At 42.2% G+C, this 25,520-nt stretch overlaps 1 long non-coding RNA gene across 2 annotated transcripts; it reads right to left on the minus strand.

Annotated features, from left to right (window-relative positions):
• Positions 1-11,398: 11,398 nt before the first annotated feature.
• On the minus strand, positions 11,399-19,999 carry LOC125638320 (uncharacterized). 2 transcript variants are annotated; one of them, XR_007357200.2, is made up of 4 exons: positions 18,736-19,999; positions 18,509-18,662; positions 13,440-13,562; positions 11,399-12,441 (listed from the first exon to the last, which is right to left on the minus strand). It is a non-coding gene; the product is annotated as an uncharacterized LOC125638320 (long non-coding RNA). The 2 variants fall into 2 exon arrangements; XR_012668743.1 differs by lacking the exon at positions 18,509-18,662 and having other exon boundaries at positions 18,736-19,996.
• Positions 20,000-25,520: the final 5,521 nt, after the last annotated feature.

Consider the following 25,520-nt stretch of genomic DNA (forward strand, 5'->3'; position numbering starts at 1 on the left):
CAAGAGACCAGTCCAGTGGTTGGAAGTTGGCAAAAAGCATCATGCTCCAGCCTTCACTCTTCATCCAGAACATACCCACCCCATAATGGCCCTGCACGGTCTGCAAGGAAGGGGTGTGATCAGGAGGAGCCAGTATAAAGCCCATCACACCAGCTTCACACCATTTCGGGATTCAGTTGGGGCTGGTGAGGGTCCCTATATGCTGCTCCGCAGGGCAAAGACATCTTAGAAGGGGTTGGGGTTCTCATCCTAATGTTCAGGTTTTTAAAAAGTGCTTTAGCACTATTGATGCTATATCAGTTATTGAATTCCATCAACAATCTCAGCTGTAACTTAATTCTTTTTTTGTTATTTAATAGATATTGATAATGTTTCCAGAATAGAGTTGGTGAGAAAGTTAACTTGTACAGATTAAAATTATTTGACATATTATGTGGCATAACCTTTTTCCATTGATACCAACAGAGAATGAAGTTTACTCCAATAATTTTGATGGAGAATGTACTTTATGCTACTGAATCAAATTCCTTAACCTGTTATGACGCCCTCCTGATTCCAATGCTAGACCAAGCGGCAGCTCCAGCTCTCCACCTCTAGGCACCCAGGAGCCTCCTCTTCAGGGCCTGTAGAAAAGGAATGAGTTAGTAGTTGAAGATGAGTTAAGCCCTAGAGCATGGGGCTGGGGAATTTGCTGATCCCATGTAACAGTCATATGTGCTATATTAACACCACATATACCTGTCAAGGAAACCAGCAACATCAAAACTTTATTTGCCAGGTGATTAAAATTTGTGATGCAACACATATGACTACTGAATCATACTGGGGGAATAAATGTAAGTGAATAGAAGGAAACAGAGGGCAGAATTTTCAAAGGCTTGTGCCGGAAAACTAGCAATTTAGGCAGCTAAAGGGAATTTTTTGCCTCCTTTGTCCACACAAGGCATTTTCTAGAAAGAGGATTTGGTTGGCCACAAAGGGCCTTGTGTACATGGGTGGGAAGGTTGTGGCCTTATCCTCCTTTTCACCCAGAAGCTGCTGCACGGGGCTGGAGTTCCATGAATAGAGAAGAGGCTAGGCCAGGGGCTGCACATAATTTCCTCATAAAACCCACAGAAAATCCTCACAAATTTTAATAATACAGACTTTTATATGGAGCTGCTCCATGCTGTAGAACTCCTCTGTGCAGGGAGGAGAGCATCAGTGGAGCCAGAGGGTTTGGACTGGAGCCAACGTAGAGGCCCAAGGACTCTGTTCAGATAGCTCTGGCCTGCAGCTCATGGGGGATCCTCGCTTTTGGGGGTATGTGCTTCCTCTTTTTTTCTAAAAGAGGAGCAAACTACCCCTGACAGATAATTGTCTAGAAAATCTCACAAGAGGAACCTTGTGGAATTTCCAGTCTCCTACGTGGGTTTTTGCCAGATAGGATAACCTGGGCCTTTGTGAATACCACATCACTCTACCAAGTGTCATGTGATCAAGGCAGACACTTCCCCCTCTCCTGTCTAAGGATGCAATATTACTCTTGCCGTGTGAGGCTATGGCTACACTACAGCTAAAGTCGACTTCAGTTATGTCGCTCAGGGGTGTGAATTAGCCACCCCCTGAGTGACATATGCCAACTTAAGTGCTGGTGTGTATAGCACTATGTCGGGGCACAGCTTTTCCCGCTGACATAGCTACTGCTGCTTGCAGGGGCTGGAGTAAATAAGTTAATGGGAGAGCTCTCTCCCATTGGCTTAGAGCAGCTACACTAGAGAGTTTACAGCAGAGGAGCTGCACCAGTGCAGCTATGCCGCTGTAAGCTCTGCAGTGTAGCCATAGGCTCAGCCTATAAATCCTGGAGAGACTGCAGATGTAAACCTACCCTCACCGTATGCAATGCTGGTAACAGTCCAGCTCAAGAGGTAAAGAAGCCGCCACTGGGATGCAGACGAGTGCTTTCCAATACATTTCACACACCAGCAAAGCTCCATTTGGTGGCATTCTTTCCGCTAGTCCAGATGGGGCCGGTTGCTTAGCGTTTTACAGCAGGAGCTTAGGAGCAGGGAAAAAAGTTTAATTAATTAGGCTTCCAACACAGAGAAGTGTGATATCTTCCAAGTAAATAACTAACCTGCGCTTACGCAAAGAGCCTCATCTTTACCATTAATAGCTACATAGAAGCTCTCTGTTTTGCACAGCACATTGAAGTCAGTTGGTATGCAGCTACTTTATAGTGTATGCTATGATAGCTGCACATCCGGCAGAAATCAGTCCCATTACTCTATAGATGCAATGGGACACGTAGCAAGGAACACTTAGTGTCTTAATCAATCGAACAAACAAAATGTTTCTTATGTGCATCTGGAGTGTCTCTTCTGTTTTAAATATTCTCATTCCTTAAGGGGAAAAATAACAAGTTCCACACTATCTACTGGAGTTAGATGCACTGCTAAGCAAGGGGTTGGTTCAGGCCCAGCTCTGTTGTATGCACATCAAACCTTGTAGGGTACGACTACACTGCAGCTGGAAGTTGTAATTCCCAGATCGGGAAGTCATATACACACTCGCTGTGCTCACGCTAATGCTCTAAAATATCGGTGTGGCCATGATGGCACAGGTGCCAGCTCAGCCTAGCTGCATGAGTATAACTCCATCTGAGATCCTAGGTACATAGTCAGGTGGCTAGTCTGAAGCTGCTGCTTGTGCCTCCCTGGTCCCACTATCATTTTAGCACACTAGCTCAAGCAGAGCAAGGGCAGGTATGTCTACCCAAGTTGGGAATGATATCTTTCAGCTGCAGTATAGATATAGTCTTAAGAATCAGTTGCAACAAGAGATCTCTCTTTTGTTTGTACAGTACCTAGCACAATTTGGCCCTATTTGGGACTTTTAGGTGCTATCATAATCCAAATAATAAATAATGCTAATAGGAGAATTCAGAAAGGAATATAGACAAGCTATACATTCCACAATGCTATTCCCAAATAAACTCCACCCATACATAATAAAGACACATTAATAACCTTGATGCCATACTGTAGAGGTACAAAGTGTTGTGGGTATAAGCACAAGGTACAAAGTGACAAGCAGGGCGATCAGCACAGCGGAATTCGATCCTGCATGAATGAGAGCACTGCTGAAGGACTGTCAGGTTATTCCTGCCCAAAAATGGAATAAGGCCTAATACAGAAATACATAGCTAAGTGTGTGTCATTTGCATGCTATATATGGCATGACCTAATTGATAAGCAGAATATTCCCTTACATACTAGACCCACAGTTTGTAATGAGAAAGACAGTGTCAGAAACTGAGAAGTGGATGGTCAGGCCCAGTGCTTGGAGCAGCAGCAGTGAGGCCTAGTGGTCAGACCAGGGACTGGAGCCAGGGGTCAGAGCAGGACCCAAGAACAGGTTTGAAACAGGGCTGGGGCAGGAAGTCTGTCAGAACCATCAAATGGCAGGGGATACTTCCAGCGAGGTAGCAACATGAGCAGGCAGGAGTTGCTGCTTTCTTTGGGAGCTTATATCCCTGGCCTTGAGGTGACCTGGTTAGACTTGCTGAGCCCTGGTTGATAACCTGGGGGCTGCATGTCACTCAGGCTCATGGGTGACTCATCAGGCTCAGTGATGACTCATTACAGAGAGCTTCAAGGAACCTCACAAGGTTATACAATCTAATTTACCATTCCCAAAAATACACTGCTGGCACTTGTTTCATCTCCATAGCGGCAGCCAAGGTATTCACTCATGCTTCAAAACTTCAGAAACAGACTCCAAGGAGAGACTGCTGAATTGGAATTAATTTGCAAACTGGATACAACTAATTTAGGCTTGAATAAAGACTGGGAGTGGATGGGTCATTACACAAAGTAAAACTATTTCCCCTTGTTTATTTCCCCTCCTACTGTTCTTGTAAAGTGCTAGAAATGGCCCACCTTGATTATCACTACAAAAGGTTTCTCTCTCTTCCCCCCACCCGCTCTCTTGCTGGTAATAGTTCACCTTTCCTGATCACTCTCAGAATCACAGAATATCAGGGTTGGAAGGGACCTCAGGAGGTCATCTAGTCCATCCCCCTGCTCAAAGCAGGACCAATCCGCAACTAAATCATCCCAGCCAGGGCTTTGTCAAGCCTGACCTTAAAAACTTCTAAGGAAGGAGATTCCACCACCTCCCTAGGTAACGCATTCCAGTGTTTCACCACCCTCCTAGTGAAAAAGTTTTTCCTAATATCCAACCTAAACCTCCCCCACTGCAACTTGAGACCATTACTCCTCGTTCTGTCATCTGCTACCACTGAGAACAGTCTAGATCCATCCTCTTTGGAACCCCCTTTCAGGTAGTTGAAAGCAGCTATCAAATCCCCACTCATTCTTCTCTTCCGCAGACTAAACAATCCCAGTTCCCTCAGCCTCTCCTCAAACGTCATGTGTTCCAGTCTCCTAATCATTTTTCTTACCCTCTGCTGGACGTTTTCCAATTTTTCCACATCCTTCTTGTAGTGTGGGGCCCAAAACTGGACACAGTACTCCAGATGAGGCCTCACCAATGTCGAATAGAGGGGAACGATCACGTCCCTCGATCTGCTGGCAATGCCCCTACTTATACATCCCAAAATGCCATTGGCCTTTTTGGCAACAACAGCACACTGTTGACTCATATCCAGCTTCTCATCTACTGTAACCCCTAGGTCCTTTTCTGCAGAACTGCTGCTGAGCCATTTGGTCCCTAGTCTGTAGCGGTGCATGGGATTCTTCCGTCCTAAGTGCAGGACTCTGCACTTGTCCTTGTTGAACCTCATCAAATTTCTTTTGCCCCAATCCTCTAATTTGTCTAGGTCCCTCTGTATCCTATCCCTACCCTCCAGCGTATCTACCTCTCCTCCCAGTTTAGTGTCATCTGCAAACTTGCTGAGGGTGCAATCCACACCATCCTCCAGATCATTTATGAAGATATTGAACAAAACTGGCCCAAGGACCAACCCTTGGGGCACTCCACTTGATACCAGCTGCCAACTAGACATGGAGCCATTGATCACTACCCGTTGAGCCCGACAATCTAGCCAGCTTTCTATCCACCTTATAGTCCATTCATCGAGCCCATACTTCTTTAACTTGCTGGCAAGAATACTGTGGGAGACCGTGTCAAAAGCTTTGCTAAAGTCAAGGAATAACACGTCCACTGCTTTCCCCTCATCCAAGAGCCAGTTATCTCGTCATAGAAGCCAATTAGGTTAGTTAGGCATGACTTGCCCTTGGTGAATCCATGCTGACTGTTCCTGATCACTTTCCTCTCCTCTAAGTGCTTCAGAATTGATTCCTTGAGGACCTGCTCCATGATTTTTCCAGGGACTGAGGTGAGCAGTCTGTATGGTAACACCCATTGTTTCATGTTCTCTGTGTATATAAAATATCCCCACTATATTTTCAACTGTATGCATCCGATGAAGTGAGCTGTAGCTCACGAAAGCTTATGCTATAATAAATTTGTTAGTCTCTAAGATGCCACAAGTCCTCCTTTTCTTTTTACGGATACAGACTAACATGGCTGCTACTCTGAAACCTGTTACTCATGCTGAATGGCCTTTCCTAATCCAAGGAATGGAAAGATATAGATTTAAGGAAAACTTTACTGCTAAATGGGTTTGATTTCTCTATGTCAATCCATTTATAGGAGCTGTGGTCAGCTGGGCACCCTCTCAGACTTTTCACCTCAGTTAAGGGCCAAGGCTGGAATGCCTGCTTTCAACTTTCCCTCCCAAGCTAGCTACAGCTGCAGCAAATTGCTCAATATGGGCGTCATGAAAGGTAGGAGAGGAACATTATGAACATGTGGCTTACTAGCCTTTGTGACTAACCCTACCACATCTCTACCAGCTCTGATGAAAATAAATGACCATTTCAAATCATGTTTCAGGGTAGCATAAGTTACACTGAGGGTACGCCTGCAGTGCAGCTGGGAGGGCGCTTCCTCTTGTCGCAGGTAGACAGTCACATGCTAAAGCAGTGTCACTGGGGGGTAGCAAGCCGCCCAACCTCATACCCCCAGGGGGTTTGGGCAGGGTTGTACTTAGGCAGCTAGCCCAAGCTGCTGACCTTGCTACCCCCAGCTACACAGCTATTTTTAACAAGCTAGCATGAGCAGAACTAGTGCACATCTGTTTGCTTGTGCTAGGAAGCATGCTCCCCGCTGCAGTGAATGTACCCTCGATCTGAAGATATGGCTTGTGGTTTTGTTTTGCTCTGGGTCTCTCTCCTTCCAAATGGCCCTTACATCAGAACAAATAACCTGGTGTAATGGTCTCCTGAGATTTACCTACGGATTTCAAATTGAATACTGTCCCAATTTGGACAACTATAAAGGTGGCCATGGAAAGATGGACTCATTTACCTTTCTCCCTTTTTGGCTATGTACCATTTGTTAAACTGAATATCCTCCCCACCCCCATCTTTTATACCCATTTAGTCTAAAATCTAATTTTTTCAGTCCATCTGTTGGAAAAAAACATGAATTTATTAGTTTCCCTGAGGCCTTGCTTTTCACCTAAAAGGTTTCAGACACCCAGGTCAAAGGAAGGCATTAAGTTTCCAAATTGTAAATATTTTTGTTCAGCCCAGTTGGGTTTCATACCTGATTGAGTAGAGGAGACTGCATGTGGCACGTGGTGTCATTGACACTAACTGCTGGCTCGCTCTCCCTTAATATTCTTCTGTATAACAACTTCCGCGGTCCACTACCCGGTGCCTGTTTGGAGCCATCTTCCTTCTTAGGTAACCCTGAGTTCTCAGGCAGGTGACTAGATAGTTTATAAACATTGGATTTATAGGGAGCTAAGGCTATGTCCAGATTTCATCTCTCAAAACAGGAGTAAACCCATTCACAGAGCTACAAAGAGGTCATGGGCTACCCAGTCATAATGCCAACAGTATACATAAGTCAGCTGCTATATGAAATGGTTCTTGTGGTGTGAAAGGGCACTGCTCTCTTTCAGCCTGAAGAAGAACATATATTACACAGTTTTCTTAGGGGAAGAGGGTATTTCTATTATAATCAATTAGTGGTGTGTTTCCATCAACTCCTGTGCCCTGATGGAGCTCTGCTGGTTTGTTTCAACACAGTTTTACCCACAATTTAAATGTCCCCTCCTCTGTGTGGTAAATGCTTAGAAGAAGGGATATCAACCCATTCAGGTCTGATCATTCCCCTCCCCTTCCTTCCCCATTACATTTTTAATACGTAATATGAATTTGCCATATGCCCTTATGTTTTACAATGAAATTAAACCTGTCCTGACTCCCCACCCTTCTGTAATAGCAGTGGCTAAATGTCAAGCCTACCCCTATTCCACTAGATGGTTCTAGCTGATGTGTACCAGGGACCTGGGTCTGTTGGTGGGGGTGGTATTTATAATAAGGTTGCAATACATGCCAGTGTTGGTAAGAGATTGAACTTTAATCCTGGGCTCCAGTCACTTGACCTGTGTCTGAATTACAAAGGTTAATACCCCAGTCATATAACAGGGTCAGTATCCATTAACAGTAGTGGCTACTGTTACAGTATTGATCATGTTGTGGGGTCACTGGCAACAGGATTTTGAGTAATCAACTAGTGGGGTTTGTTTGTTTTTTTCACAGTGGCTTCAGCTGTCATCAGCATATGTGCGCAATGTGTATCACCCTGTTTCTAAGAATGATTTCACTAAAGAGAGTGTAGTTTATGCAGCACCTTAAGCATTTCGTAAATTAGGATACATATGAACTCCTGTCGAAAAAAACACGAAGGGCAAAGAAAAAAGTATGATCAATAAAGCAAATAAAACATTAAACAGATTAGCAAGCAAACAATAAGAAGGCAGTCCCCACATATCCCACAACTCCCAGCAGGTTGGCCTAATTCCCTGTGTCCCAGAGCATAACCCAAATGTTCTTGCTAATAAGTGCAAGCATAGCTAACAGTTCTTACAAATCTACATATTTCAGCACTAGAGTTTTCAGAGTAACATAACCAGATGTGTGGTTGATGCAAGAGCAATAATCTTAAATGAACAATAGCAGAATGTCAAAGCACAATGTGAGATGCTTATAAACCTGAAAATATTCTGTAACAGAAAACGAGATTGAAATTTGCATATATGTGCATAATTAAGGTGCAAGCCATCACAATCAGGTGCCTTCCCATTTTACAGTTATGCTGTAACAAAACCCAAATATGGGGAGGTACCTGCAATTGTGGCGATCCTAGAGTTTGATAGATTTCACACACACACACACACACACACACACACATGAATGTAAACGTCCAAATTTTAAAATGCATTGTGGAGGTATGCTTGTATTACTCCCAGTGCTTCACTTAGTTAACCTACAAAGTGTTAGATAGAGGCATAAGTATTTAATAAATATTTCTGTTCTGTATTCAGAAAGAAGCAGGATGATGTAGTCATATCTTACAGTGATAATGAGATACTTTCTATTCCAGCAGTAACTAGGGAAGATGTTAAACAGCAACTATTAATGTTAAACAAACATATTTACTCAGTAGGACTGGGTAACTTGCATCCAAGAGTATTACAATAATTGGCTGAAGACCTCTCTGAACCAGTAATGTTGATTTGTAAGAAATCTTATTACACTGGGAGAGTTCCAGAAGACTGGGAAATACCTAATGTTGTGCCAATATGTAAAAAAGGTAAACAGGGTGACCTGGGAAACTATAGTCCAGTTAGCCTGGCGTTGATCCCGGGTAAATCATGGGATGCAATCAGTAAAGAATTAAAAGTTGGTAGCATACTCAATGCCAATCAACATGGGTTTATGGAATGAAGGTCTTGTCAAACAAACTTCATATCATTTTCTGGTGAGGTTACAAGTTTGGTTGAGAAAGGTAACTGTGTTGACATAATATACTTAGACTTATGTAAAGAATTTGACTTTGTCCTTCATGACATTCTGATAAAAAATAGAACTATACAAATTCAATGCAGCCTATAGAAAATGGATTAAAAACTGGTTAACTGACTAATAACAAAAAATAACTGTAAATGGGGAATAATCCTTCAATGGTGTTGTTTCTAGTGGGATTTCACAGAGATGTGTCATTGGTCCAATGCTACTTTGTATCTTTATCAGTGAACTGGAAGAAAATATAAAGTCATTGCTAGTAACGTTTGTAGATGACACAAGAATTGATTGAGTGGTAAATAAGGATGAGGAAACAGGTCAATTATAGAGAGCAATCTGAAGTGCTGGATCATTTGAAAAACAGGCATTTTAATACAGCTAAATGCAAGGTCCTACAGTTAGGAACAAAGGATGTACGTCACACTTACAAGATGGGGGACTGGATCTTGGAAAGCAGTGACTCTGAAAAGGACTTTAGGGTCACAGCAGATAACCCAGTTCAACATGGGCTTCCAGTGCAATGCTGTAGCCAAGGGTATGTCTACACCACAGTTGGGAGTGCACTTCCTAGCACAGGCAGACAGACATGCATTAATTTCCTTGAGCGAGCACACTAAAAATAGCAGCATGGCCAGGGCAGCATGGACAGTGGCTCAGGTAGCCATCTGCGTACCTACCCAGGAGGTCGGGTGAGGGATTTTGTTTTCAGGTGGCTAACCTGAGCCGCTGCCTGTGCCCCTGCAGCCACTCTGCTATTTTTTGTGTGCTAGCTCAAGCAGAGTTAGCGTGCATCTGTCTGCCCAAGCCAGGGAGCATGCTCCCAGCTGCTGTGCAGCAACACCCTACAAGGGTGAACGTAATCCTTGGACGTATCAGTAGGGGTAGGGAAGTATATTTCCTCTCTATATAGCAGTAGCGACACATTACTGGAATACTCTGCCCACTGATGCAATGTCCCCATTGCAAAAAGGGTGTTGACAAATTAGAGGTAGTTCAGGAAAGAGCTAAAAAATTGATCTGAGGTCTGGAAAACATGCCTGATGGTGAGAGACTAAAGAAGCTCAGTCTCTTTAATTTATCCAAGACTATGTTAAAGAGGTGACCTGCTTGTGATCTACAAGTACCTACAAGAAGAGGAGATTTCTGATAGTATGTGGCTATTTTAGTCTAACAGAAGGAGGTAGAATGAGATCCAATGATAGGAAGCTGAAGCTAGACATATTCAGACCGGAAATCAGACACAATTTTAACAGTGAGGATAATTAAGCATTGGAACAAGTTACCTAGGGATGTGGTGGATTTTCTGTCACTTGAAGTCTATAAATCAAGCCTGGATGACTTTCTAAAAGATATGCTATAGCTCAAAAAGAAATTACAGGCTTGATGCAGAAATTAGTGGGTGAGGTTCTATGTTATATAGGAGGTCAGACTAGATGATCAGGATGGTCCCTTCTGGCTTTAAAATCTATGAATAGGAAATATAGAATGTCAAGCAGTTCTCAACAGCATTGTACTTGTGTTCAAAGCCAAAATAGTAATAATAGATTATGGTTGTACAAGGGAAAGGGAGGAATCCAAAAGATCCATTTCGTTTTTGTTTTATTTTTGCAAAAGCTTTTCTCTCTGACCTCAGGGAATCTGAATAGTGAGGTGTAGGCCCAAGAAATTCTGATAGCATCTTTCAACTTGAAGGGGATTAAATGACAAGTCTAAAAAATGTGGATATTTAATAAAAGGGGGGAGGGGGAGAATATTTGTTTAGATTTCTCTGTGTGATCATCCAGTGAATCTAGATTTGGTTAATCTAAATTATGAGAAAAGCGAAGGGAGCAGATGACTTGGATACACGTTACTGACAGGGCTATTTCCTAGATCACTCTCTGGTTTCAAATGAATTCCCCACACATAAAACGCCTAAGCCTGGCATGGGAAAAACCAGCAGATTGCTTCAATTTCCCTGCAGACATGTAAGAAAGCCCAAAGATCTGTTATCTACAAAAAAAACCAATAGACTTGGCAGATTTACAGGTGGTTCTGTTGCATTATTTTAGATGGAATATAGGCTAACGGTGTCAACATAATTACTGTCCATCATTAAACAGTGTTAAACTAAGTTTGGGGTTTGGTGCACAGAGACCTTAGCCTGCTTAGTACCATGGCAAACACACTATTAAAGATCCTTTTAACCTTCTATTAAAGATAAAGAAAATAACTTTTACATACTTTTAAGACTTGCGCTCACAATTACAGAAAATTTGTAGGCCCAATTATTACACCATACTCCCTCTCTTTTATGAATTATTACAACAGTTCCCACAAAGTAAGGCCAGTGAGCTTGCACACATCAGAGATTTGCATACACATTCACCCATCAAGCATTTTGCATGCAGAGCTTTTAAAAATGCGTGCCTTATTAGCTTCAGGGGGAGCAGTATCTTGCCCTTAGTCATCTGTCTAAATGGTTTTTCATCCTGTAGGTGTGATTAGGTGCAGATATGATAGAACCAGAGGACTGTTATTACAATTCATTTCTCTTTTTATTTTTCTGGAACAGAAGCCACATAAAAAGATTAACTTTCCATCGTTTCACCATTATACTCATTCATGCATGATAGACTTTCCCATAAAAGCAGACTAGGACCTGCCCAGTCCCCATAGTCCTTTGTCCCAATTTAGGAAACAAATGCTCTCTTCAAACGCCTCTTCTTCACTGTGACCTCCTCAGCATATCTGATTATTCACAATGATGTAACATCTATATTAATTATTTGAATGGACCCAAGGCCTTTGAGTACAGTCTTGGTTGAGAGATCCTCCTTTTCCCTAGGTCTCATCCTTTCCCAATCTAGGAAACTATAATTCCATGCATTGAAAGTGGTGAGAGGGAGTACAGATCTGTCAGGGGAAGGCCACAAGTTAAAGCTGAGACTGCTGTTCCTATCACAGGGATAGTTAGAAGATGGTGTGTCACTTTTCTTGCTATAGGATTCGTTTGGCCTCTCCAGAGAAAGCCCCTCTGGATAACAAAAATTGTAGGCATATTCCCAGTTGAGAGTAAGAGGTTCCTGCACCTTTTGCTTGCATATGCTTGAACTTCCCTGCTGCTGAAATCCTCCTCCATGTCTTCATCTCCTCTTGCCTTGACACTGGAGCTCCATGGCCTTTTCTTGTACCTCCTCCAGACACCAACATGTGCAGAAGATTTCAGTCCACCATCCCCTCACACCTTCAAAGAAGCGTGGTTACTTTGCCCCCCATTTCAAACAACTTCACTGATTCCCCATTCATTTTATGACGCAATTCAAAATTACCATCTTGGTTTTAAAATTCTCCATGGACTTGCTCCAGCCCACCTCCAGCACCTTGTTCCTTTTGCCTCACTTCATACTTACTCCTCTTCATCTTTGTTTCTTCATACCATCTCACCACTGCTGGTGTGAGAGGCTTCTCTGTGTCTCGTGCCATCTGGAATATGGTTCCTCTAGTTCTCACCATGACTGACTCTCTACATCTTTTCAAACCTCCGCAGAAAATTTCTCTCTCTTGTCCTTGGCTACTATTTAGTATTTAAAGAAAAAATGGAATGGAACAGAAAATCATTTACAATCTCCTGATTCAATGTAAAACATAACTAAACCAAAACTATTTATTTTAAATGCTCTGTATATTAATAGTTTTAAATATGAAATAATGAAGTAGGAAGCAGCTAAATTGCTGGTTTAATTGCATATATCAAGACAGGAAGATCAGAGTTGCAGTAAATGACATAGAAAGCTGTAGCATTAAATGCATGTAATAGTAGGTTTCCAAAACTCTTTTGAGATATGTTCTGTATTTTTTTTGTTTTTCCTACTTCAGTCTCCTAGGGCTCAAGCGGCCACATCACTGCAGCTTCCCTGCATTCTGGGTTTTCAGATATTTGCAAATACAGCATTATAAACTTCCTTGCTTACCTGGTATATTCAGGGCCAGCCACACTGGCTGCTGCTCGGGCAGCCCCGGGCAGCTGGCCCAGGGGACCGCCCGAGCAGTGGCCACTGCAGCTGGCCCCGGGAATGGTCTGAGAAGTGGTCCTGGGGGCAGCAGGAGCAGACATAGCTTGGCAGACCATGGGTGCTGCTGGCCTCCAGCTCCCCCGAGAGCAACAGCCTCCCAAGGGCACCCCAGAGCAGTTGCCCCCCCCCAGGTGTCCCCCAGAGCAGCAGCCCCCCAGCTAAGATTTACTCAGAGGTATATTTAGTACAAGTCATGGACAGGTCATGGGCCGTGATTTTTTGTTTATTGCCCATGACCTGTCCATACTTCTATCAAAAATACCCATGACTAAATCGTTGCCTTACTTATTACCAATGATAACTAATGGAAATCCCCATTAAGTACCAGTGGTAGAAACCTGAACTTTAGGAACTGAAGTTCTTGGGTTCTATCCCCGTTGCTGCACATGTGTGGTCTAGCTGATGACTATAATGTCTGTATATATGCAGCACTTACACTGGTTACTTTGATCAGAGACTTTGCAAGCAGAATGAAGATTTTGATGGATCATCCACTTACCTGGACTGCACTGTCTTTGGGCGTGTTATTTCCATGCCACCACATAAGAACGGACATACTGGGTCAGACCAAAGGTCCATCCAGCCCAGTATCCTGTCTTCCAACAGTGGCCAATGCCAGGTGCTGCAGAGGGAATGAACAGAACAGGTAATCATCAAGTGATCCATCCCCTGTCGCCCATTCCCAGCTTCTGGCAGAAAAACGAACACTTCAGTGTCCTCCCAAAATGACTAGTGATGCATAGAAGAGGTCAGTAGAGCATCAGTGAGTATCTAATGGCACAGGAGAGTTAGAGAGCATTGGAGAAGGGTCAGAAGTGAATGCAATTTACAAGAGGGACTTTGGGGAGCATAACATTCACTGAGGGATGGCACAGGGGAATATTGAAACAGGCCAGCAGAAAGTCATGAATGTTATAAGAGCATCAAGGAAGGCTGGGGAGCTCTGGCTGTCTGAGGAAATCATGGAAAAAAATCCTGAGGCAGCGGCAGGGAGAAATAGAGAGGCCTCAGATAAGGCTCAAAGGCCAGAACTGTAATCAAAGGCTTCCAGTTGACAGGAAATCTTCCTTTCCTGAGCTGTGAAGTTCTAGGACCCAGGGCTCAGAAATTAATTCCTTCCTTCCCAGGGCTCAGAAATTCTCTTGGCAGCTCTAACGATGGATTCTCCTGCACTTTCAGCTTTATGCTGCACTCAGAGAACTAAAGCTATGATGGCTGTTATTCACATTTTCCTCAGGGCATTGCTGTAATATAGGCCATGCTTAATAGTGTACAGAGAAAGAAATACATTTTATAAACAAAATTGTAGTGCAGTGTGTGGTTTGGATCATTGAACAAAACTAATTTTCCATAATACAATCTACAGAATGGCTTGGTTAGATATCAGTAATAATCCACAGTTTGCACTCCACTTACGTACAGCATCCCACTATCAACATTAGGACCTTCAAATGTAGGTAGGCTTTTACAAACCAAGGGCAAGTGCATTAGAATTTCTTTTCTCTCTGCAGAATGCAGCAATGTTGTTTCTTTACCTAAGGTTCACTTAGCCTCCTAGCATACATAACATTATATTCTTATCAGGCTGGGTTGGCCAACATACATTACTGCAGTGCCCTGGGAGGGGAGGCCTGAGCTGAAAAGCTGCTCCAATTGGGAACAGAACCATTTTTACAACAAAAGAACAAAGCTGAGAGTGTTGTTTGTGCATTCCAAAGCTTTTGCTATAAGGATAATGCTCAGATGGCAAGCTTGCAATCACACCACCTTGAGCAGGGAGCTCACCAGACCTCATAAGGTTGGGTCTGGTCAAACCTTGGATTGGAGGGCCTCAGGAAACCCAGTGTGGTGCAGGAAGAGGTATGTTGGCAATACAATAGGCAGTGTTCTTCCTTCTGAGCTGGTACTGTTTCCAGGGCTCACTGTCCCTATTATTTTTTCTCTTATCAACAAAAAATTTGCATTTAGAATTCTCCTAATACCTATGCATGATCATAAAGATCTTAAATTTATACCACACCTTTCATCAAATGGATTTCAAAGCATTTACAAACTTTACTGCTTGTTCAAGCTACCTATAGGAATTACTTCACTCTACATGGAGCCATCTCTAGGGTGAAATATGGCATCTGTTTAGCGGTGTACTGTATTTTAGGATGATAAGTGAGGATAAATACCATATCCGACTGGAAATGCAAGGAGACTACACCTAAATTCAAATATGACCAGGACACTGGGGCTTACACCTCTAATATTGCAAAACGATGGCATGGGTTCCTTAATGGTCAGAAGTGTTAACAACATGAGGCCATGTTACACTACCACTTATGTTGGCAACACTTATGTTGCTCAGGGGTGTGAAAAAACACCCCCCTGAGGGACATAAGTTTCACCAGCATAAGTGGCAATATGCACAGTTCTAAGTCAGTAGCAGAACTTCTCCTGCTGACATAGCTACCACCACTCATTAGGGGTGGTTTAATTATGTTGATGGGAGAGCTGCCTCCCATTGGCGTAGAGTGGCTACACAAGAGATCTTATAGTGGTACAGCTACAGTGGTACAGGTATGTCGCTGTAAGGTCTCTAGTGTAGACATAGTCTCAGTCTGATCTCTCTTCCAAGAGATGGCACCTCTAGCTGCACAGCCTCCCTCTCATCCTGCTGAAGCGTTGGTTTAGTACTGGCTTTAAGGAAAGAGTGCCATATTCTGAATCACCAGCAATACTTCCTGAAATAGCTTGTCTTTTCCCAGGAGGTCTCTCATCCAATCCCTAACCCATTTGCAGTAGCTTGTGAGATCTGACAAAATCACAATAGAGGCCTGCCTCTTGACATCAGCCCAGCAAGATATGGCTGTTGCATTAGTAACCCTCTGTTAGTCCTGTATCGTGGTATCAGCCAAGCATGCTAAAGTTAGTGCTAAACTAGTGATTTCACAGAGACCTGCCCCTTGACATCAGCCTAGCAAGACAGATGTCATGAGCTAAAGAACTTACATAACTCTTGGCCGTCATATGAGGCCAGCAAGCTAGAGGTGATGAACCAGTAACTTCACAGAGGCTTTTGCCTTGCCTCAGAGATCTTCATTGGCAGGTATCAGAGTAACAGCCGTGTTAGTCTGTATTCGCAAAAAGAAAAGGAGTACTTGTGGCACCTTAGAGACTAACCAATTTATTTGAGCACAAGCTTTCGTGAGCTACAGCTCACTTCATCAGATGCATACTGTGGAAACTGCAGAAGACATTATATACACAGAGACCATGAAACAATACCTCCTCCCACCCCACTCTCCTGCTGGTAATAGCTTATCTAAAGTGATCACTCTCCTTACAATGTGTATGAAAATCAAGGTGGGCCATTTCCAGCACAAATCCAGGTTTTCTCCCCCCCTACCCCCCACAAACTCACTCTCCTGCTAGGCTGTAGACGATGGATCGTGTGGTGTGGTCAGGGTTTCCGGTATAGGGTGGTGTTTATGTGACCATTGTTTATTAGCACTGTAGTGTCCAGGAAGTGGATCTCTTGTGTGGATTGGACCAGGCTGAGGTTGATGGTGGGATGGAAATTGTTGAAATCATGGTGGAATTCCTCAAGGGCTTCTTTTCCATGGGTCACATAAACACCACCCTATACCGGAAACCTACTGACCGCTATTCCTACCTACATGCCTCCAGCTTTCACCCTGACCACACCACACGATCCATCGTCTACAGCCAAGCTCTGCGATACAACCGCATTTGCTCCAACTCCTCAGACAGAGACAAACACCTACAAGATCTCTATCAAGCATTCTTACAACTACAATACCCACCTGCGGAAGTGAAGAAACAGATTGATAGAGCCAGAAGAGTTCCCAGAAGTCACCTACTACAGGACAGGCCTAGCAAAGAAAATAACAGAACGCCACTAGTCGTCACCTTCAGCCCCCCAACTAAAACCCCTCCAATGCATTATTAAGGATCTACAACCTATCCTGAAGGATGACCCAACACCCTCACAAATCTTGGGAGACAGGCCAGTCCTTGCCTACAGACAGCCCCGCAACCTGAAGCAAATACTCACCAACAACCACATACCACACAACAGAACCACTAACCCAGGAACTTATCCTTGCAACAAAGCCCGTTGCCAACTGTGCCCACATATCTATTCAGGGGACACCATCACAGGGCCTAATAACATCAGCCACACTATCAGAGGCTCGTTCACCTGCACATCCACCAATGTGATATATGCCATCATGTGCCAGCAATGCCCCTCTGCCATGTACATTGGTCAAACTGGACAGTCTCTACGTAAAAGAATAAATGGACACAAATCAGATGTCAAGAATTATAACATTCATAAACCAGTCGGAGAACACTTCAATCTCTCCGGTCACGCAATTACAGACATGAAGGTTGTTATCTTAAAACAAAAAAACTTCAAATCCAGACTCCAGCGAGAAACTGCTGAATTGGAATTCATTTGCAAATTGGATACTATTAATTTAGGCTTAAATAGAGACTGGAAGTGGCTAAGTCATTATGCAAGGTAGCCTATTTCCCCTTGTTTTTTCCTACCCCCCCCCCCCCCAGACGTTCTGGTTAAACTTGGATTTATGCTGGAAATGGCCCACCTTGATTATCATACACATTGTAAGGAGAGTGGTCAGTTTGGATGAGCTATTACCAGCAGGAGAGTGAGTTTGTGTGTGTGTGTGTGGGGGTGTGTGTGTGAGAAAACCTGGATTTGTGCTGGAAATGGCCCACCTTGATTTTCATACACATTGTAAGGAGAGTGGTCACTTTGGATAAGCTATTACCAGCAGGAGAGTGACTTTGTGTGCGTGGTTTTTGGAAAAAAAGGGGGGGGAGGGTGAGAAAACCTGGATTTGTGCTGGAAATGGCCCACCTTGATTATCATACACATTGTAAAGAGAGTGGTCACTTTGGATGGGCTATTACCAGCAGGAGAGTGGGGTGGGAGGAGGTATTGTTTTATGGTCTCTGTGTATATAATGTCTTCTGCAGTTTCCACAGTATGCATCCGATGAAGTGAGCTGTAGCTCACGAAAGCTTATGCTCAAATAAATTGGTTAGTCTCTAAGGTGCCACAAGTACTTCTTTTCTATTGGCAGGTATGATTTTCTCTGTAAAAATCAGTGCTCCTAGTTTGCAGCTACAGATCAACTGTGTGTTCATATCTGAATAGCTGTGCCTTTCACTACCTGACTGTGGCCCAAATCAAGTAGTTAGAAGCACAAGCTCTCAAATTTGTTCCCACGTTTCATTTTTCATTTCATAAACAGAGATAGGGCTGAGCAACAAAACTTTCCCCGAGTTCACAGCTGTTTGGATGACTTGGGCCCACCCCCACCAATAACCAAGATTACAGCTGAATAAAAAGATCTGAGGTCAGTACTACTGAGAAAAAAATAGATTTGGTACTTGTTCCTGGGGATAATGGTACTTACCTACCTATTCCACAGTGGAGTTATGAGGATTAATTGGTTATAATGCTGTGAAAATGTAAATCACAAAGTAAGTGCCAAGGGGTACAAGTGTATACAAATTGATTTCACATACCTCACTGGCATTAGTTTTGTACTGACTGTCAACAATGCAAGACCTGTGGTTACTGATAAAGATTGCTCAATCTTGGGATCATTTTAATTTTGTCCACTAATTCAGGTTCCCGACCATTTACACACAGATGATGGTGATAACAACAACACAGGATCTGAAAGAAACAAAAGTGCCGATTTTGCAAGTCTTGAATGTGTCTGGTAGGAAGGGTGATTTTCTTAACTTACTCTTTTCACACACTGCAGAGCAATTATCACGGTCCCCTCTTCATGCTCAGTCTGGATAAAGTGCAAGATCCTACCCAGAATACAGAGTTGGTTAGACAGATAGTCCATCTGCAGGCTGCGGTGACAGTGTCAACAACAGGTCTTGAAGAAGAGAGTACAAGCATTTGTCAAACTTCATCTGTCAGCACTCCATTCCTCCTCCGGTTTGACTGACTCTTTCTGCTGAAGCAAGCACTGATTTTAATTAAAAGTGCCAAAGAGAAAAACTGTAAGCTTAATCAACTGCCTCTGTGTTAGCCTGTTGTTGCTCCGTTAGTCTTCACAGTTAAGTACAGTGTTTAGCACTTTGCCATCATTTTTGAGAAAGAAAGAAATTGATCAAATATTGTAAAACCAGTATTTGGGAGCATTCATTTGAATTCTGAACAGCTGTTTTGTTTGTCCATGCATCTCTTATTATTCTTGATTGACAAACATTTCTGTGAATAAGATTTTGGTCACACAAACATTTGTGGAATGGCTGTCATACAAATACATGACCTAATAACCAACCATAAACACAAATAATGAATGTTCAAAGTGAACAATTTGCAAACACATCACAGGCTGAAGTTTGTTTGCTCATTGGTCCGCAGTCAAATAAATCTTGCATGTTATCAGAAACCACCCGTTGAAAAAAATTATCTTGAAAAATAAAATGATTTTGTATTAAATGTGGTAATGCTTCCTGCTTCTGATTTCACCTTTGTTCCCTCTCCTTCCCCAATTACAACCACACACAAGTAAGATGCAGACCAGGGATTTCAGAGAGGCTTCTCTGCTTTTAGTTCCTCAAGCCTGTCTCGTGCCTTGATCACAAATTCCACCTCTTCCTTTTCCTTTTTGTGGGGAGAGGGGAAGGTAATGTGAGGTGCAGACCTAGATGAAAGATTCGGAAATAAGTAATGGATGACTTAATAGACTGGTGACAGATTGTAGCTGTAGCAGCAGCTGAGTATGCTGGAATTCAGATGCAACTTGGGGATCTTCTATCCTTATGCGTAAGCTGGGCAGGGATGCCGTTCTCCCAGTTTAGAGGGCTTGGCATCACTTCAATTACAATCACTCTTGGCCCACTTGGAGAGAGGCACGACTTCTGGTTTGCCTCTATGATTATTCATAAAGTGCGCAGTCATACGCTTCCACACGCACCCAACACTCCCCTCGAAATCAATGAATTTTGAGTATCAGGGGGTAGCCGTGTTAGTCTGTATCCACAAAAACAACAAGGAGTCCAGTGGCACCTTAAAGACTAACAGATTTATTTGGGCATAAGCTTTTGTGGGTAAAACCCACTTCTTCAGATGCATGGAGTGAAAATTAAAAATGCAGGCATTATTATACTGACACATGAAGAGAAGGGAGTTATCTCACAAGTGGAGAATCAGTGTTGACAAGGCCAATACAATCAGGGTCGATGTAGTTCACTCCCAATAACTAAGGAGGAGGTGTCAATTCCGGGAGAGGCAAATTTGCTTTTGTAGTGAGCCAGCCACACCCAGTCCCTATTCAAGCCCAAATTAATGGTATTAAATTTGCAAATGAATTTTAGTTCTGCAGTTTCTCTTTGAAGTCTGTTTCTGAAGTTTTTTTGTTCAAGTATGGCTACTTCTAAATCTGTTATAGAATGTCCAGGAAGATTGAAGTGTTCTCCTACTGGCATTCCTGATGTCCGATTTGTGTCCATTTATTCTTTTACGTACAGACTGTCCAGTTTGGCCAATGTACATGGCAGAGCGGCATTGCTGGCACATGATGGCATATATCATATTAGCAGATGTGCAGGTGAATGAGTCCCTGATGGTGTGGCTGATGTGGTTGGGTCCTCTGATGGTGTCACTGGAGTAGATATGGGGACAGAGTAGGCAACGAGGTTTGTTACAGGGATTGGTTCCTGGGTTAGTGTTTCTGTGGTGTGGTGTGTAGTTGCTGGTGAGTATTTGCTTCAGGTTTAGGGGGCTGTCTGTAAGCGAGGACTGGCCTGCCTCCCAAGGTCTGTGAGAGTGAGCGATCGTTTTCCAGGATAGGTGTAGATCATTGATGATGTGCTGGAGAGGTTTTAGCTGGGGGCTGTATGTGATGGCCAGTGGTATTCTGTTATTTTCCTTGTTGGGCCTGTCCTGTAGTAGGTGACTTCTGGGTACCCATCTCACTCTGTCAATCTGTTTCCTCACTTCTCCAGGGAGTACTATAGTTTTAAGAATGCTTGATAAAGATCTTGTATGTGTTTGTCTGTGTCTCACGAATTGGAGCAAATTCGGTTGTATCTTAGGGCTTGACTGTAAACAATGGATCGTGTGATGTGTCCTGGATGTAAGCTGGAGGCATGTAAGTAAGTATAGCGGTCAGTAGGTTTCCGGTATAGGGTGGTGTTTATGTGACCATCACTTATTTGTACTGTAGTGTCCAGGAAGTGGATCTCTTGTATGAACTGGTCTAGGCTGAGGTTGATGGTGGGGTGGAAACTGTTGAAATCCAGGTGGAATTCTTCAAGGACCTCCTTCCCATGGGTCCATACGATGAAGATGTCATCAATGTAGCGCAAGTAAAGGAGGGGCGCTAGGGGTCGAGAGCTGAGGAAGCGTTGTTCTAAGTCAGCCATAAAAATGTTGGCATATTGCGGGGCCATGCGGGTACCCATAGCAGTACCGCTGACCTGAAGGTATAAATTGTCCCCAAATCTGAAATGGTTGTGGGTGAGGACAAAGTTTTACCCACAAAAGCTTATGCCCAAATAAACCTGTTAGTCTTTACGGTGCCACTGGACTCCTTGTTGTTTTAATGAATTCTGAGTGCACCACAAATGCAGGATTGAGAACACAGGATATATGCTGCATTCATAAAAATTTCCATTTTAAAAATGTACATACACTCAGAAAAATCCACCTCCAGCTGGAAATCACAGCACCAAACTCATTCAAAGGCCCATATCCGCAACCCTCCTCAGAAGCCCTTTCAAATACTTTTGAAGCATGTTCTGAAATTTAACATCTATGCTATTTCTGACTATATTAATAATCATACAGTCTAGAAAGAGAGAAAGATACAATCATAGACAGAAGGATGACTGAAGATACATCACTAATATTTCTTCAATATCTTTCAAATTATTTCAAGAGTTTTACCTAGCAGCATACTTCCCAACTGTCAACAGTTCAAAATGTTATGACTCTTTGTTAAAAAGAAGTTAATTTGTTCAGGTAAATTGTGAGAGTAGAACATTAAAATACAATAAAAGGAGATCCCAAAATAACATTACCGTGCATGTGACCCAGAGCTCCACATACATAGCTTTGTAAGTGAGCAATGCAAATGTATACTTTTTGTCATGTGCTAAGGAAAATTCAATCTGAAGGAGGAAAGACAGGCACACCCAGGGGCAACCAGACAAGCAGGAAGACACACCTAGGCTGATACAGAGACAGATAGAAAAATTACTCACAAATGAAGAGACAGACTCAACAGCCAACATTAGACTGCACCAGGGCACTGTGGTGGCATTAAAGATAGGAATTAATGTTAATTGATGTGAATGGTACTTTGTTTCTTAGCTCAGAGTATCAGCCCAATATCTTGGTGATGCTTTTGACTTCTGTCAGGTTTTGAAATAAACTGGATAAAATCACAGCTGTGGCTAGTCTTATAAGCTTGTGAGAAATCTAATTTTGATCCCTGGAATTTCTGCTGGACCCTCATACAGCTGAAACACCTACAGATCTGGATACCAAGTCAGCACCCATAAATAAATCTTTTCTGATTTGAGAAGGTGACAGGCTCTCACATTTTTCAATAGAAGCCATATACACTGTCTTTAACATTAATGTTCTGCCATAGTGTTTCTACAGCCAACATTTCCCAAGACCCTTTGTCTTCAGTTTTTATTTTATTTCCAGTTTCCTGGGAACTTATCAGTGTTTATTGCAAAAATTTGAAAACAGGTGAAAATCTATGCAAAAAATTAACTTCGCAGTTTTCTGGGTAAATATCAGGGTTAATACTGGGGGGTGGGAGGATAGAAAAAAGCAACAAATAGAGAAATGTAAGAGTATTGAAAGTAAAAACAATTTACTGCTGTGGTTTATCTAACGAACTGTACCTTAATGGTAAGTACACATATGCAGGTGGATGCATGTGTGCGTATATTCCACTACATTGCTTTACTTTAACAAACTGCCTCTTATTAACATTTAAACTAATTAATATAATGTATTGGATTTTCTTAACATAATCAGTATTTTCAAGTATTTGACTAGTCCAAAATTCAGGTGCAAATCAGTGAAAAACAAAATATAGCTTTTGTAAAACTAAGGAATTTTTCAGTAAAAATCCATAAAAACTGAAAACAAAGAGCCTTATCCATTTCACATGTTTTATCTTCCCTAAATATTTTACTAAAAATCAACAGAATATTTAGCTCATTTCTAGAGGGAGAGAGTCAAGAGCCAAATTGTCCTTTGCTAAATTGCCCTATACATATCTAATAGCAGATTTAGTGTCTCTAGCCCAGAGGCATATTAGGAAGCTTTCACATTGGGGCATACGGTATTGCACTCCATATCCAGCTTAAGGTGCCCATAGAATGGAAAATCATTCAGACACTTCTCTTGCCATATATAGTGACTCCATATTGTACTGATCAGCAATTTATGATATTAGGAGAATTTGGACCAATCTGGTAGAACTCAAAAATGTAAATCTCTATTGCATGCTGAGGCAATATTCTAAGATAACCCATATTTTCTTGTAGGGGTCATGGCAATGGAAGAGACATCCTTCAGATCTTTTACAGATCTTAGTATATCAATAATTTTCAGAAGCCCTGGTTTTGGCAATATCTGTGGCCATGCTACTAGCTTCTTTTGGACCAGCCTTGACAGCAGCCACCTCTCTATTAACACTTCTTAAGGAAACGGGGTCCTTTATGAGACAAACCTCAGACATCTATACCTTTCTTCAGTCTTCCATGAGGCCAAGTTAGAATCATTTAGGGCCATTCATTAGGCACAGGTTTCAAAGTAAAAATATCCTCTAATATCCTCTGGTCAGTGGTATTGAATCTGCCTTAAAAGATCCTCATTAGTACAGCTGGTCAAAAATCCTGAAACCAAGTCAATTAAAAAAATGGACACTTGGAAGTGGTTTCCTTTTTATGGGTTTCAGATTTTCCATTTTTCATGAAATTTTCCACGATATTTTCCACTAAAATTTTTATCAGAATGGTTTTCACAATCACCATTGAAATTATTTACTGGTTTTCAATAAATGATTATTTAAATTTAAGATATCAATTTAAATGCTGTGGGTTTTTTTGCAAAAGTTGGAAAAATGTCAAAATAAAAGTTGACAGTTTTTCATTAAAAGTTTTGTTTTCAAACAAAGGTAATTTTTGACAATAACATTTTTTGTGCCAGAAATTTCTACCAGTTCTACTCATTAGAAATTTGCCACTGACTCATCTTATTTAGAATTTACATTAACACCCAAAGGCCCCAATAGAAATTGGGACACCATTGTGCTAGATGCTGTACAACCACATTGAAAGACAATGTCTCTGCCTCTGCACAAGGTTGGGATTAAAAATATTGATTCTTGTCAAAGATGTCAGACCCTGTTTTCTTTGGTATGTGATCTGGGGATGCATCTGTTTACTAATGGGTTCTGGGAGGACACACATGCAAATTACTTTTCAAGTTACTATTCCATTTTCAACTATTTCTCTTTTATCAGGAGAAACACCTAAATCATACAGATTCACAGGATCAGCAAAGAGCTGATGCCTATAGGCTACTTTAATGTCAAGAAACATGGTATCACAATTCTGGAAAGCATTAATAGCTCTATGGACAGAGCAGTAGTATGTCCAAGCTAGTGCCTCTGGGGAGAGTGGTTTATAAAAGACCCAACAAACTGGGGGGCTTAGAGGATGTATGGTCGTTATTTTGGTTGTGATACAGAATAACTGTTGAGCATAACTGATCTACCCTCCTGGGATACAAACATTGATAATGTTATGAATGCTGACATGCTAGTGTCTTGAATTGATATATTTTAAATGTTTCTAGTCTTCCCTTCCACTTTATCCTCCTTTCCTGGCTTTACTGGCAAATTGGTTGAAACTATAGTAGAGAACAAAATTGTCAGACACATAGATGAGCATAATTTGTTGAGGAAGAGTCAACATGTTTCTTGTAAAGGGAAATCATGCCTCACCAATCTACTAGAATTCTTTGAGGGGGTCAACAAGCATTTGGACAAGGGGGATCCAGTGGATATAGTGTACTTAGATTTTCAGAAAGCCTTTGACAAGGTCCCTCACCAAAGGCTCTTAAGCAAAGTAAGCTATCATTGGATAAGAGGGAGGGTCCTGTCATGGATTGGTAACTGATTAAAAGATAGGAAACAAAGGGAAGAAATAAATGGTCAATTTTCAGAATAGAGAGGGGTAAATAATGGTGTCCCCCTGGGTCTGTACTGGGAACAGTCCTATTCAACTCAGAAACCAGTCCTATTCAACATATTCATACATGATCTGGAAAAAGCAGTAAACAGTGAGGTGGCAAAATTTGCAGATGATTCAGAACTTCTCAAGATAGTTAAGTCCCAGGCAGACTGTGAAGAGCTGCAAAAGGCTCTCTCAAAACTGGGTGACTGGGCAACAAAACGGGAGATGAAATTCAATGTTGATAAATCAAAGTAATGCACACTGGAAAACTTAATTCCAAATATACATATAAAATGATGGGGTC

The sequence above is a fragment of the Caretta caretta genome, chromosome 6 (assembly GCF_965140235.1).
Source record: "Caretta caretta isolate rCarCar2 chromosome 6, rCarCar1.hap1, whole genome shotgun sequence".
Lineage (NCBI taxonomy): Eukaryota > Metazoa > Chordata > Testudines > Cheloniidae > Caretta > Caretta caretta.